Source organism: Bos indicus x Bos taurus, chromosome 13, assembly GCF_003369695.1.
Source record: "Bos indicus x Bos taurus breed Angus x Brahman F1 hybrid chromosome 13, Bos_hybrid_MaternalHap_v2.0, whole genome shotgun sequence".
Taxonomy (NCBI): domain Eukaryota; kingdom Metazoa; phylum Chordata; class Mammalia; order Artiodactyla; family Bovidae; genus Bos; species Bos indicus x Bos taurus.
The window spans coordinates 29,878,265-29,894,974 of record NC_040088.1 but is presented as its reverse complement, the minus strand read 5'-3'; the positions used below and the strand labels follow the sequence as shown (position 1 = coordinate 29,894,974).

The following is a 16,710-nucleotide window of genomic DNA, read 5'->3' as shown; positions in this document are numbered from 1 at the left end:
GAGCACCATTTGGTCTATATTTTAGCTATAGAACTATGAATATAAAAAAGGGAGATGAATTATTTGACACTGGATGGCCATGACGCTCTTTAGATTCAGGAGAAAACTGGTAAAAATGAAATCCTTTTAAAATTGCAAAACCTGTTCTTTTTGCTTGTGCAGTTAGAAAAAGCTGACTTGTTAAATTCTTTTCTAGACTAGGAAATAGCCTGAAATTGACTCATCGTATCCTTGAGATACACAACCCACTCTGCCCGAGTCTTCAGCCTTGGGCAAATTGGTAGAACTTCAAGCCAAGAAACAAAAAATAAAAACAAAGGGACATTTTAAATCTCAAGTGGAAAACTACATGATATCTGTCTATCTGGATTTATATATGTCTCAGCGTGTGTCTTTGTCTTTGGATACTACTGCTAAGGTTAATTTGTAGACAAGCTCTAATTTAATTGACCTAAAGAAAGTAAGCACTTGCAAATCAAACAATTCTAAATTCAAGAGAAATTAAACTAAATGAATTTCAGGTTCACATGAACTGGGAAATAATCAGTATTAAATTAATACCTGGTATTAATGCTTGTCTGTTAATCTAATTAATATAGACATGTCTTAAGGTTCATCAACATTGAGTAATACTTTTATTGTGCTTAGGTTTAATGTAGACTAAATATGATCTTATTGTATCTGTTACAAATTTGTCAGCAAAGGAAGTAACTCAGTGTGAAGCAACTTTTAAAGAAAGAAAATGTAAATGAGATAAGAACTTTGGGTGATTTTTGTTTCCCAATCTACAGAGTGCTGGCATAAAGGACAGTTCATGTTTGCTTAAGGAAAGTAAGATGTATGTTTTTAATAAAGAGGTATAAGAAATGGAGTTACATTTTATTAAGGGCAAAGGAAGTAAGTCTCACAGGTGGCTGTCTCTGAATGGACAAAGTGGTGGATACAGAAAGTGAAAAAAAAAAGTTTGTGGAATGTGGACCCCGAGAAAAGTTTTCTAATATATTGAACTGCCTTTGAATATTTTTATTGCAAATAACTACTATTTCACTGTGAATATAAGCTTGTAACAGACTGGAATTTGGTTTTCTCTCTTTGTTAAGAGAACAAAATTTTCTTGGAATGCAGCTTTTGATAATAGACTATGTGAATTTCTTTGCCTTTAAGTGATTTCTATTTGTTTTTTTAAATCTTTTGTTTGGTAAAATAAATATCATTTCATAATGATCTATGAATACTATGGCACAGATAAAACTCATTCTGCTTCTACAAACATTAACCCCTCTTTGTCAGTCTTTTGCTATCCTGATATCCTTGAAACATGGCCACAGTCTGTTCCTAAATCAGGGAATTTAGAATCAATAAAAAATGGCTGTGATTAAATAGTCAGGGCTATTGTTGTAGCCACACGTTCTGGGAAACAAACTCACTCAGAAGGACAATGCAGATAGTGGAGTGCAGTTTATTACACCGGCAGGGCCAAGGCAGAGTCTCCTCTTAGCCAAGGACCCCGACCAGCATTTGTGAAAATCTTTTATACCCCATGTGTACGTGTCTGAACCCACCACTCCAAATTCCTTGAGACTTACATAAACCAAGGAAAATACAATCCCAATAACCCCATCATTCACGTGCTATGTGCTCATGTGCTCAGTCAAACAGTTAGCCAATAATCAATAAACCCGAGGTTACACTCCGATTGACACAGAAAAATTTATTGCCTGTCTGGAGGAAGGTGTGATTAATGTACGTTTTCTCTTAGGCGATGAGTAACTTAGATACGATCTTCAAGGTTCCCCTGTCTGGAGGGGGTCTTATCCTTCCTTCTGTCGTTGTTTTCATAGGCACTAAACACAGAGTTCAGAGTCCATTGGAAAGGTGGCTGAGCATGATCAGCATGAACAGGCCTAAGATGGAGTCCAGGCCCTATGAATTCCTTCTTCACTATCGGAAATCCAAGAAAGTTATTTGGCTTTTCCTAGCTCCCTGACAAACTTCATTTTTTTATTTGATGAAATAAAGCCTTTCCTGACTTCAGGATGTCATAAAAGAAAACACGTTAATAACTATTTGTGATACATCAGCAGAGTGGAGGCATTTTTGCCTTTAAGCCATGAAGTTATTCTTTAGAGCTGACACCCATGGGGGAGTTTACTCTGTGCCCTGCTGGGTGGAAAAACCACAGGCTTAGGTTGCAGATAGATCCAGATTCAAATCCTGTCTCCAAGTTACTGTGTGGCCTTGGGAAACTTACCTAAGCTCTCTGAGCCTCAGTTTTCTTAACTGCTGAGTGTAAGAAGTAACAACTATCACGAAGAATTATGAGGGTTTGCTGAGATATGTTACGGAGTCCAAGTTCATACCGCTCACTGCATGTTGTTCAGTCACTAAGTTGTATCTGACTCTTGTGACCCCATGGACTGCAGCACACCCAGGTTCCTCTGTCTTCTACTATCTCCCAGAGTTATCTCAAGTTCATATCTGTTGAGTTGGTGATGCTATTCAACCATATCATTTCTCATCCTTCCCTGTCGGAATGGCAGGCCAATAAACAGATGAGTACTGGGGCAAGGAATAGCAACTTTATTCAGAAAGCCAGCAGATCAAGGAGAGGGCAGACTCCTATCCCAAAGAACTATCTTGTCTGAATTAGAATTCAGACTTCTTTTATACTCAGAGGGGAGGCGCTAAAGTTGAAAATTTCCGGGTTCCTGTTACCTCCTATGTGTGTGCGTATGTTAGTTGCTCATTTGTGTCCGACTCTTTGCAACCCCGTGGACTGTAGCCTGCCAGGCTCCTCTGTCCGTGGAGTTCTCCACGCAAGAATACTGCAGTGGGTAGTCATTTGGGCTGTGTTAATTTCTTCCTTCCGACAGCTATTCACAAGTAGGCCTGGTCAAGATGTTTCCTAAGAGTTAAACAAAGGTATTTTAGCTTAATGCTCATTCCTCTGAAGGCAGGGCTCCCAGAGATGTGCCATTATGCATAATTTAAGCTTATAGACCATATCCCTTTAATGATTAACTTGTAATAGAATACAAAGATTCTTCCTGTTACAGGTATTACACTTAAAGCTTCCAGTCCAGTGTCCCCAGCTTTCCTTTTACCTTTCCCTCTTTTCTTCAAGGTCATCAGCTCTTGCTGAATTCCTAGTCTTCTGCTCTGTTATTGTCTGGTAACAGGAAATGTATGTTACAAAAGCATCTCCTTCCTATGCTCCACAGGGGCCTTGGAAAAGATGGTCAGGCAGAGGAGTTCTGCGTTTTCTCCTGCTGAATAAGAGTCTGCCTTTGTTCTGCTGGTCCTTTATTAATTTCAACAATTTCTATCGAATGCCTGTTCTAGACCAGGCTCTTTACCAGGCTCTGGGCTACAGTGGGAACAGGGCACCCAGGTTGATCCTTGGAGGTGTGTCAGCTAGGGTTCCTGTTCGCTGGGCTGGGTATCTTCCATTTCCCCTCCAGATCCATCTTCATCTGTCTGTCTGTTCTGAAAGGCTGACCATATCACAGGCTCCCTTGCTGTCTGGCATCTTATTGGACTCAGCTGCTGGCCCACTGGGGAGAGTTCAGAGACAGGGAGATGAGTGAGGTTGGAGGTTTGGATTCTTCTGGACTGCCTCCCACCCCTCAGAAAGCCACAGCTCCTTATAAATCATCTTTCTCTAATTTCTGCACTTTTAACCATTTGAGCCTCATCACCTCTTGGGTTTAGGGTCTTGAGTTACTGCACCATCCCCTGTGCTTTCTTCACATCTACACTTTTGAATAAAACCTTTTCAAGTACCTCCTATTGATATTTGAGTCATCTTGATTTGAGAAGTCCCTCTGTTTTCTGCTGGAGTCTGACTCAGTTGCAAATAATAAACATCCACGCTGGCTCTGATGTACATTAAGAAAGGAGAATTGCTCACATTCAAAACATTCACTGAATTTCTATTCTGTGTGAAATTCATGGTGGTATCTATTGAGAGTTGAATTGTAGTTAAAGGTTTCTCCATGTTGATTACATTCAAAAGAATTTTTTCCAATATAAAATCTCTGATATACCATGAGGTGTATAACTTTTTTTTAAAAAAGGTTGTCCATGGTGATTACATTCATAAGGTTTCTGCCCTGTATGAATGCTATGACACTCATGAGATGTGACTTCTGGCTCTAGGCTTCTCACTTTGATGGTGTTCACAGGACTTCTCATTCTGGTATGGATCCTTGTTTGGTTAAGAGGTGAGCTATCACTGATTCCTCCCCAACCCCAGATTCATTACTTTCAGAGCAGATGTCTTCACAGGGAATTCCAAGGTGTATGATGAAGTTTGAATTTTGACTGGAAGCTCTCACTCAGTGGTTATATTCAGGGTTTTAATCCAACATGAATGAACCAGGACAGAACCATCTTTCATCTTTGTTACAAGCAGATGACTTCATGCACGTATAATTTGCCTCATGATCCACCACATCTAGATTATGATTCAAATTCATTCTAAGTGCATCACATTGATGGGGGATTTATTTTTTAGAGAAGTATGGAGGTTAAACCAACAGGTGCATGCGTGTGTGCTCAGTCACTTCAGTTGTGTCTGACTCTTTACAACCCTATATGCCAGAGTCCAGCTCCAGCAGCCAGGGATTCAACCTGAAGGGGTAAGCGGTGTCGGTGAGAGAGAAACTGAGGCAGCCTCTCAGTTTTCTTGGACTGCCTGTTTATTTCAAGCTTATGATTCTCTTTTATACTTTTACAAAAGCATTAGGTCAGAGGTTTGATATTTTAGTTCCCATGGACCTAGATTTATTTTTCTCCAAAAATCATTGTTGCCCCTCAAAAGGAGTTCCTTCCTCAGTGATTCCCTTATCTACTTTTTCTCATGTGTCCTTGTGAATACACTGTAACTCATGCTAATGTCTGGGCTGCATACCACATTCCTCAGTTTAATTCTTGTCTTTCTAAGTCCTGTTTGCCCCTAGTATCCTAAGCTCACTATTTCTTAGAAGGGGCTTCTACCTAATAATATCTCTAAAGTCCCTAATTTCTATAAGCTATAGTAGAATATGCTAACACTACAGCAATCCTTAAATCTTTAGCTTCTAACTATTTTAATTATTCCTAAGCCCTAAATTCAGCAAACTCCTTTGCCATAAACTTTTCTCACAAATGGGCTTCAGATAGCAATCCCTCCCATGGCCTCAAGCTGCGGCCTGTGTGCTCACCCTGGAACACTTTTTTGTAAAAGTCCTTGAACAAATGTCAGTGATTAACTTTATGGATTATTCTTTGAGCACAGCTGCAGAAGGCTTTATGCCTTCTCATGCCCCTCTCAAAAACAATAAGCACCTTAATATTCTCTTCAGTCAATTCAGCCGAGGAAAGGGAAAAACAAGTCAGAATCACAAAGCCTAACTCCTTCATTCCGGGTCCGTGCCTACAGAACAAAGGGAGGGGGTTTAGGGCCGTGCCTCTATTTTGTCAGTAATGCCTAACGCGGCTCCCGACACCTATGGACTGTAGCCTTCCAGGCTCCTCAGTCCATGGGATTCTCCAGGCAAGAATACTGGAATGGATTACTATGCCCCTCTTCAGGAGATCTTCCCAACCCAGGAATTGAACCTGCATCTCTTGCATTGCAGGCAGATTCTTTACTAACTGAGCCACCAGGGAAGCCCTCACACCAACACGTTTTCCAACATTCTCACCTTGGTCTGGATTTTCCTGTAAGAGAACATTTCTGGGGTGGAAAGCTCACCTGTTCTATTGTCAGTCTGTCAAGTCATCATCTTTTCAAAAAAAGTCATAAGCTGTTCTTTATGAGTCTTTCAATGTTATGAAGGAATAGACACATCTTCATAAACGTTTTACCAGAAGGTGGGCTCCTTAGTTTTGCCATAAGGTGAGCTCTTTATATTACAGAAATCTCACATACAAATCTTTTCCCTCTCAGGTTCTGGGAGGGAACCTGCCAGTTAGCACCTACCTCACATTTCTCACTCCTTTGTCCATAGCTCTCCTCCTTGTTTCAACTTACAGATCACATCTGGTTTGCTGTCTTTTTGTTTGTTTGTTTTTTGGATGAGCCACTTGACTTGCAGGATGTTAGTTCCCCCGACCAGGGATCGAACCTGTGCCCCTGCATGGAGTTCTAACCACTGGATCACCAGGAAAGTCCTTGGTTTGCTATCTTGGTGCTCAGTGGAGAGTAGGGTCTATAAGTCCCCAGCATCGTGCCCCTGTGGTCAGCCATCTGTCAGTCCCTGCTGCCCCAGGTAAAATTCATGGCCACTTCTGTAAATGTTGCCAATGCCTTCTATTTGGTCCTTTCAAAGTCTTCTTGGGAAAAATCAGAGAAGGTGGATTATTTTGCAATTTATTTATTTTTGCTTATCTTGTAGTTCTTTCTGTGTTAGTTCACATTTCTTATTAATGACTATGGGCATTTCATAGCATTGATATGTCATAATTTATTCAAGCACTTGCTGTGGTATCTCAATCACTTCATAATAAAAAACAATCATTTTATAATAAAAATAATCTGTTAAGGATTTTAAAGTTTAAGCCATTTCCAAAGGAAAAGCTAGCATTTGTTTTTAAAAAAAGAAAATTACCAATCCTCAAAGTCTAAAACGTTTAAGAATAGATTTTGATAAGATGGGCATACCTCTTTAATGGAAAAATCCAAACTTCTGAAAATCTAAAATTTCTTTTTCTGAAAAGAAAAAGACCAAAGTCTGTCTGAGTGTACATTTCTATGACTGGATAATAATTAGATGCTCAGTACACCAAAAACTTAACTAATGAAATTAAATGGGACAAGACATGATTGTTGCTGTCTGGGGAAAAAATTCCGGTAATTATTCATTCTCCACCCAAACAAAAGGTCAGGCTGTCCTACACTGTGAAGCCATCACATGGGCCATTAGCTTAACATTAAGCCAGAGAAGTTCTGCCTTCAGTGTTTTGATCCATTTCAAAAGCTACTCTGAGCACCTGGCACCTTCTTCTGCCACGTCCTGTACACACTATGCAGGGAATGGACCTCAGGAGCGTACAAACCAATGGAGCAAGTGAGCCCTTTATGAGTAAAGATGCGAAATCTGAAACACATGGTCCTTTTATCACTTGGAATCTGTAGCTTCCGCCTCTTGTCAGGTGCCTGAAAAGCTGCCTGAAGCAAAACTTGCCAACTGAAAGCGTTCTTGGAGATGGGTTTAAGTGAAACTGGTCCTCTGTCCCTGACACCAATGAAAGTGTAGGTGCTCCAGTATCTTCTGGGGGTGCTTTAGACTCTCGCTCATCCAGGTGGCTGGGTCGTTGGGCAGTGCACCTGGGACGGTGTGCATCACACCCTATTTACACGTCTATTCTTTTTGCAGGCTTCCCGTTTTCAACAACTTTGTTGTTGTTTAGTCACTAAGTCATGTCCGACTCTTTGCAACCCCATGGACTGTAGCCCACCAGGCTTCTCTGTCCATGGAATTTCCCAGGCAAGAATACTGGAGTGGATTGCCATTTCCCTCTCCAGGGGATCTTCCCCACCCAAGGACTGAACCCACATCTCTTGCATTGGCAGGCAGATTCTTTACTGCTGAGCCATCAGGGAAACCAGTTTTAACAATTTTATCTAGATAAAATCTACATACCATAAAATTCACCCATTCTAAGTGGGTCACTGAGTTTTAGTCATTTTGCTGAGTTGTGCAATGAGCTGTTTTTACTTGTAACAGATACGTGGGTTTTCTCCCCACACCAATCAGTTCTCCCACTTACTAGAAACCAATCAGTTCAGTCGCTTAGTCGTGTCGGCGGACTCTTTGCGACTCCATGGACTGCAGCACACCAGGCCTCCCTGTCCATCACCAACTCCGGAGTTTACTCAAAGTCACGTCCATTGAGTCGGTGATGCCATCCAACCATTTCATTCTCTGTCGTCCCCTTCTCCTCCTGCCTTCAATCTTTCCCAGCATCAGAGTCTTTTCAAATGAGTCAGTTCTTCACATCAGCTGGCCAAAGTATTGGAGTTTCAGCTTCAGCGTCAGTCCTTCCAGTGAATACTCAGGACTGATTTCCTTTAGGATGGACTGGTTGGATCTCCTTGCAGTCCAAGGGACTCTCAAGAGTCTTCTCCAGCACCACAGTTCAAAAGCATCAATCCTTCGGCGCTCAGCGCCAATAGGGTGTCCTGCAAATCAATTCAATTTGTAGTTTGGCGCCTCGCCCGGCCCGCTGGGCCACTGCTGACCTACCCCGGCTCCTAGCGCCACGCCCGCCGGGCCAGCCCCGCCTCCCCGCACCCCCGCGCGCCCCGGGGCCTGCCCCCGCCTACTCCAGCCACGCGCGCCCGCCCTCCCTCGCTTCCCAGCTGGGCCTGCCTGCCTGCTATGCAGGCGGCGGCGGCGGCGCGCTCCAGCCGCCCCAATGCCGGAGCCAGGCCCTAGAATGAACGGCTTTTCGCTGGGCTAGCTGTGCTGGCTCTTCTGCTGCCCGCCCTGCCCGAGCCCCATCGCCGCCAAGCTGGCCTTCCTGCCGCCCGAGCAGCGCGGCCCCGGCACTCCCGCTCCCGCCTCGGCCGCTTCCACTCCTCCACCTCCGCCGCGGGCAGCAGTTCGAGGAGGAGGGCGCGGGGCCCGGCGCGTGCAGCCTGCACCTGAGCAAGCGAGCCGACTGCTCGCAGCGCTAGCTGGAAGCGGTCGAGGTCTTCTCGTGCACCGCCGGGAACAACCAGCTAAGCTGCATGTTCGTGCGCTGCGCGCTCTCCAGCCACTACACGCTGCTCTTCTCGCACGGCAACGCCGTGGACCTGAGCCAGATGTGCAACTTCTACATCGGTCTGGGCTCGTGCATCAACTGCAACATCTCCTACTACCTACTCCGGCTACGGCGTCAGCTCCGTCAAGCCCCCGGAAGAAGAACCTTTATGCCGACATCGACGCCACGTGGCAGGCGCTGCGCACCCGGAAAAATCTGCATCATTGAAATGCACAAAACTTAGCTGTCTGCCTCCCAGCAACATCTTCTTGCTGTCTTTATCAGCCTGTGATGAGCTAGCTGCAGACACTAGCTTTTCCTGGTGTGCTCTGGTATCTTACTATCTTTGGAGCATGGATTGCCCCATACACGGCGTCAAGTCCCGAGAACGTCATCTTGTACGGCCAGAGCGTTGGGACGGCCCCCACGGTAGACCTGGCCTCCAGGTACGAGTATGCTGCCGTGATTCTCCATTCGCCTCTGCATGGCGTGTGGCTTTTCCCGACGGCAGGAAAACGTACTGCTTTGACGCGTTCCCCAGCATTGAAAAGATCTCCAAAGTCACCTCTCCCGTGTTAGTTATTCACGGCACAGAGGACGAGGTCATTGACTTCTCCCACCGCCTGGCCATGTACGAGCTCTGTCCCCAGGCCGTGGAGCCGCCCGGGGTCGAACGGGCCGGGCATAGTGACATAAAGCTTTACGCACAGTACCTAGGGAGACTAAAACTTCATTTCTCACAAACTTCCCAATTCCTGAAGACGACGACTTGACATTACCTCATTGACTGTAAGCACGAGTCCTCCGTGTTACATATACTTTCACTGGACGGCGGTCATGGCATGATCACCACAAGGAAGCACCCAGCTTTTCCGGCATCCTCATCAGACAGCCGAAGACTTCTCGGTCTTTCGTATCCAGAGAGTCTACCGACTCACACATCATGTTAAACGGAATAGTTGTAACTTCCAGCTTCATTGCCTTGCAGGGCGGGAATGAGAGCTGAGTGGGGGGACCACTTTCTCATGCTGTAAGAAAGGATGCTCACACCCCTTTCTCCACCTTAGCCGTCATGTAGAATTCATTTATGCAGGACTCAACCTCTCTCCTTGGTGGCTCTCCCTGGTGGCTCAGAGGAGAAAGCATCTGCCTGCAATGCAAGAAACCCGGGTTCGATCCCTGGGTTGGGAAGATCCCCTGGAGAAGGAATATGGCAACCCACTTCAGTATTCTTGCCTGGAGAATCCCATGGACAGAGGAGCCTGGCGGGCTACAGTCCACGGGGTCGCAAAGAGTCGGACACAACTGAGCAACTTCACTTTTTCACTTTCAACCTCTCGCCTCCCGTGTTCTCAGTATTTGACCTGCAGCTCTCTTTCAGCCACTGGATTCATGGGTTCAGTCTATTTGTGAAGCTGTGATTAGTTTAACTGGAAACCATTGTGATGAAAATTCCTTCATTTTTATTGACATGCCAATCTTTTCCCCCAAACAAATCAATTAAAGGGTAATTTACTGGAACTATAGTGATTGGCCATAGTTCTTTCAGCCACTGGATCCATGGGTTCACGGGGTCACAAAGAGTCGGACACGACTGAGCGACTTCACTTTTTCACTTTCAACCTCTCGCCTCCCGTGTTCTCAGTATTTGACCTGCAGCTCTCTTTCAGCCACTGGATTCATGGGTTCAGTCTATTTGTGAAGCTGTGATTAGTTTAACTGGAAACCATTGTGATGAAAATTCCTTCATTTTTATTGACATGCCAATCTTCCCCCAAACAAATCAATTAAAGGGTAATTTACTGGAACTATGGTGATTGGCTTCATCAACTGGAACCATATAAATATAACTGGAATATTCTTAAACAAAATGAAACTTTTTTAAAGTGTGAGTTTAATACACTAGTCCACAGTTTTAATATTTGGATTGTCTGGTTGGTTTAACAAAGAACCTAGCCAACTTTCCTCTTTTGTAGGCTTTTTTAAAGTACTGTACATATTTGCAATCACATTGTGCATAGATTCCTATTGAGTAATTTTCTTCTGTCAGGCCACAGAATCTGTGACTGCAGATTCCTTGTTTGTAATGTAAGTGATTGAATACATTTTGTTAATATGTTTTTATTCCTGTGTTTTGCTATTAAATTTTTTATAACATTTCCAAGACAAAAAAAATGACAAGTTTATGCTTTGAAAAATTTATGTAATTAAAATTTCACAAAACTAATCTTTTTAATTTAGGAGTTATTTGGGTTTTGACACTGGGGTTGCACCAACAGAAATGTAAGATGTTTAAAATTGTTACACTACTTCTGTTGGTTGGGGATTTGGGTTTGAGAGTTCTTCGGTTTTATTTAAAAACCTTTTTTTTCCCCCCCAAATTTAAAAGCCTTAAATGTACTGTAAGCCTCCGATTGTTGTACAGCTGGGTTGCAGGTGACTGCCTGTTTGTGTGGTGTTGCCTGGATGCAACACAGTGGTTGGTCATGGAATAAAGGATACATGGATCTGAAATAAAAAAAAAAATTTGTAAGAGTTTGTGCAGACCCCACAGATGCCAGGGCTCAGCCCCACAGACAGTCCTCATGTCAGACGTCAGTCTCAAATCTCAGGTTGTCACTTGTACTTCTCACTGACAAGCTATACTTTGGGACTTCCAGAGAACACAGGAAAATACTTACTATGACTGGTTTATGGTAAAGGGTGCAACTCAGGAGCGATCATGTGGGCATAGGGGCAAGGTATGCAGGAGGGGTGCTGAGTTCCCAACCTCTCTCTGGGCATGTCACTCTCTCAACATCTTGGTGTTTTCACCAGTCTGGAAGCTCCCTGAGCCTTGACATTTGGGGTTTTATGGAGCATCCATTACGTAGTTCTGATCGAGTAAATCAATAGCCAGTACTAACTCACTGTTAGCTCCTCTGTCCTCTCTGGAGGTCAGCACAACCCTCTAGTCATGCTTACTAGCCTCCTTCATAAAGCCATCTAGGGGCCCCCAACATGAGTCATTTGGCTACTGGACTCCTTCCTGAAGCCATGTAGACCTCTCATCACCCCAGAGACTCCAAGGATTTTAGGAATCATGTCCCAGGAACCAGGGATGAAGACCAAATATTGATTTCTTATATCATATCCAGTAACACCACAATCCAGTGTTAGGGTATTTCTGTCACCCCAGTGAGATCTCTTGTGTCTTTTACAGTTAATCCTCATCCCTAGCTCCAGCTCCAGGTAACCATGGATCTACTTTCCATCTCTATGAATTTTCCTTTTCTGGATATTTTTGTATTAATGGAGTAATACAAAATCTCATGTTTTGTGTCTGGCTTCTTTCACTTGGTATACTATTTTTGAGGTCATCCATGTTATAAATGTAGTTCATCCCTTATTATGGCTAATATTTCATTGTGTGAATGGGCTGCATTTTTGTTTATCCCTCTATTAGTTGATGGACATTTGGGTTTTTCCACTTTTTGTTGTTGTTCAGTCCCCCAGTCAATGTCCAACTCTTTGTGACCCTATGGACTGCAGCAAGCCAGGCCTCTCTGTGCCTCACCATCTCCCAAAGTTTGCCCAAGTTCATGTCCATTACATCGGTGATGCCATCCAGCCACCTCTTCCTCTGATGCCCTTTTCTCCTTCTGCCCTTGATCTTTCCCAGCATCAGGGACTTATCCAGTGAATCAGCTATTCGAATCATATGATCAAAATACTAGAGTTTCAGGCCCAGCATCAGTTCTTCCAGAGAGTATTCACAGTTGACTGAATCCAGAGACTGACTGGTTTGAGCTCCTTGCTGTCCAAGGGACTCTCCAGCACCACAGTTTGAAGGCGTCAATTCTTTGGCACTCTGCCTTCTTTATGGTCCAGCTTTCACAACCGTACATGACCACTGGGAAGACCATAGCTTGACTATACAGACCTTTGTCAGCAGAGTAATGTCACTGCTTTTCAACACACTGTCTAGGTTTGTTATAGCTTTCCTACAAAGAGGCAAATGTCTTCTGATTTCATGACTACAGTCACCATCTGCAGTGATTTTAGAGCCCAAGAAGAGAAAACCTGTCATTACTTCTACTTTCCCCCCTCTATTTGCCATGAAGTAATGAGACTGGATGCCATGATATTAGTTGTTTTTTTTTTTAATATTTAGTTTTAAGCCAGCTCTTTCACTCTCCTCCTTCACCTTCATCAAGAAGCTCTTTAGTTCCTCTTCGCTTTCTGCCATTAGAGTGATATCATACACATAACTGAGGTTGTTGATGTTTCTCCTGCCTACCTTTATTCTAGCTTATAACTCATTCAGCCCAGCATTTCTCATGATGTACTCAGCATATAGATTAAACAAACAGGGTGACAACAGACAGCCCTGTTATACTCCTTTCTCAATCTTGAAGCAATTAGTTGTTCCATACAGGATTCTAATTGGTTCTTTTCCACTTTGGGGCTACACTAAACAAGGCTGCTAGAATATTTACATGAATAATATGTATTTTTAATAATAATAATCTGTACAGAGGAGAAAAGTTTCAAATGAAAGTGATATTTAGGTCATGATTCTTTGTTTTTTTTTAATTATTTTAATTGGAGAATGTTGTGGTCCTTTAATGGACCGGAACCTGGTGGTCTGGAGTTGACGGTAAGAAAGCAAAAGAGAGAAAGAGGCTAATATTCCCTGGGTTATGCACAGAACCAATAAAGCCCTAGGACAGGGCTTGTACCACTCACGTAGGCACAGGGTGTCCTCTTGAAGAGGTCTTGAAAGCCCGGGCAGGAAAGTGAGCTCAGCAGGCTTCCACGCTCCAGAGAATTAGCCAGAGGGTGAGAGAGAGAGAGACAAAGAGAGAAAGAATGACACAGGGACCCAAGTCTCTGGTGGAGCCAGGGCACTTTAATGATCTTTCAGTACGTATATATAGGCTGTTGTACAAGGAATTTCTTTTGACAATGATAGAGATCAGAAAACCAAATGTACAGCAACTGCTACCAAGGAATTAACAATGGTCATAAGGTCAGAAGACAATCCATACCTCAGGAAAGAGGGTCATGGCTAGGCAGTTTTGTCATAAGGAGAAGTTTACTGAAGGAAATCCATGCATGCATTCCATCCCATGACCTCAGTCCTGGGAGCAGCGTGCAGCTCCACTCATTCCTGTTACCAGGAACTGATAAGGAACAGAGGATTTGTGAGAGACAGATAACAGCACACAGGAATCCTCCTGTTAAACATTCCCTGACAGGAGAATCATTACTTTACAATATTGTCACAGTTTTTGCAATATATCAGCATGAATCAGCCACAGGTATATATGTGTCCCCCCTATCCTGAGCCCCCCTCTCGCTTCCCTCCCTACCCTATCCCTCTGGGTTGTCCCTGAGTGCTGACTTGGCTTGCTCTGCTTGATGTGTCAGTTCACACTACTGTTTTAAGTGTTAAGATGCTATTTACATATATTTCTGTCTGATTCATAATACTCATCCACTCCGTTAGTTCTTAGGAGGGCCATGGCCCAGAAAATTTAAAGCTGCCCCCTCTTGGTATTGCAAAACCAAAGACAAGACTAGAGATAAGAGACAAGCAATTCAGCAAATTAGCTTATGCAAGCCCTGAATGTTAGAAGCAAAGGACTAGAAAAAGCAAACTGTAGGTTGGCCTGATACAAAATGAAGTCTCTTTTCTGGCATGTATATTTGTGTTTTTGCATAAGGTCTTTTAAGGATATTTGAGAAGTTTAGAATGAATGTGCTAAGAGTTACTTGAAAATGTGTTGCTGTTGTTTAGTCACTAAGTCGTGTCAGACTCTTTTGTGGCCCCATCAACTGTAGCCCACCAGGCTCCTCTGCCCATGGGATTTCCCAAGCAACAATACTGGAGAAGGGCCATTTCCTTGTCCAGGGGACCTTCCGGACCCAGGGATTGAACCTGCATCTCCTACATTGCAAGTGGACTCTTTACCACTGAGCCACCTGGGAATGGCAACCGACTCCAGTAGTCTTGCCTGGAGAATCCCATAGACAGAGGAGCCTAGTGGGCTACAGTCTATGAGGTCACAAAGAGTTGGACATGACTGAGTGACTAGGCAGGCAGGCATATAGGCACCTGGGAAGCCCAGAAATGTATTGAGTTACCTAGAAATGATCAAGTATGTATATATTTAAAACATTTATTTGGCTGTGCTGGGTCTTAGTTGTGGCATGCAGGATCTTTGTTTGCAGCATGGGGACTCTTAGCTGCAGCATGTGGGATCCAGTTCCTTAACCAGGGTTTGAACCCAAGATTCCTACAATGGGAGTGTGGAACCCCAGCCACTGGACCACCAGGAAAATCCCTGTCAAGTGTATCTTAAGGGAAGGACAAGAATCCAGGAAACTGGCAAGAATGAGTGGATTCTGCAAATCAAGCCTACAAAAGTACTGGGGACAGGGCTGGAGGGTGAGTGGGGAGTGGACAGTGCCTGATTTTGGAAACAGCACTCAGGTGTCTGGTGTGGGACCTCCTCCTGCACTCTCACCCCCTACACAGCTGATGGCCCTGCCCCAGCTCCCAGGTGGGAGTTTCATCCAAGCCTGAGCACATGCAGTTGCCACAGTGATTAGCTTAGAGATGGGGTGGGCCTATGATTTAACTTAGCTGGTCTGAAGTTCTTCTCTTTTGAGTGGTGGCGCATGGATAGGGAGAGGATTGGGACAGAGAAGCCAGTTTTCTACTGGAGTCAGTGATGTGATAGAAGTCTGGTGCTATTGGGTCCACACTGTGGAAGGAAAAAAATAAAGCTGCCCAAGAAAGAAGCCAAAGGTGAGGAAATTAGTCTCATGAGACAGAGATTTCTGATGGTACCTCTTCAGTCCCCGGATGTAGGAGGACAAATATTAATAAATTCTTCCCTCTTTTTTTAAAAAAGCCAGTTAGAGATGGGTTTTTGTTGTCAGCAATTCAGTCTTGACTCTCCTCTTGCTTGGAATACATTGAGGTCATCAGAATTCAATTTAAAAACACGAGAGTAACAAGCTGTCTCTTGTTCCTAAGAGAGGTGAAGCAGATTCTTATTTGTTCAAGTGTTTTCTGGCTGAGTCTTTGAACGCAGGGAGAGGTTTGTTTGTCTTTTCCCTGGATCTTTGCTTCCTTCTCTCTTCCTCTGCTGAAGAGGTGATCTAAGGTTGGGATGGAAGTCCGAGCAATTTAAAATCTACTTGGTGAAGAGTTCCTTACCCCCTCACGGAAGCTGATAAGAACAAGACCCACTCCTGTAACACAGATGAGAAAAACTGGCTTGGGATAGTGAGATAATTAGATCAAAGAGACACACTAAAAAGATCGATCTGCCCAGAGCTATCTATTTCTTTCCTTGCAGTCTGTTTCTTTCCCTGCAGTCTCTCACTTTGAAAGGAGATCCAGACCTTGCTTGTCCAGGGCAGTCTCTTCACCTGCCCCCTAGGCTTCCTGAGGACGTGGCCTCCCCTGCCCCTGGCATACAGTATGTGGTCTACATTAAACACTGGACAGATACTTGTGATGACAGAAGAGAAGACTGAGGAAGTGAGATGTGAAGAAGAAAAGGTAGACTTTGAAGTGAGTACATATTTTATGTGCTGAGTGGGATATTTGAGGCCTAACTTCTTTTTTAAAATTAATTTTATTTGTTTATTGTGGGCTGTGCTGCATGGCCTACATCTAGCTGCCCATCATCCGCTGACAAAGGCACATCTTTCCCTCCGGACGAGACTACCCAGAAAACCCAAATTGTGTTAGCATCCTTGCATTCTCTAGTTATGGAATCAGACCAAAGTGCTCAATCTGGGTTCATCTAAAGATCAAGGGGTCAAGGAGGGGGTGAGCGACACACAGCACTGGAAATGTTGATTTCCTTGTCTAGATTTCTGCTTCTTTTCATACCCTAATTAAGAAACATTTCCAGGGAGTTCTGCTTGCCTTATCCTCAGTAGAACAGGAAGGCAAATCTCAAGTTCCCTTGAATT

The 16,710-nt window shown here is 43.8% G+C and overlaps 1 pseudogene; it reads left to right on the top strand.

Moving 5' to 3' along the window:
* The first annotated feature begins 8,403 nt into the window (after positions 1-8,403).
* Positions 8,404-9,925, top strand: LOC113902808 (annotated as a pseudogene).
* Positions 9,926-16,710: the final 6,785 nt, after the last annotated feature.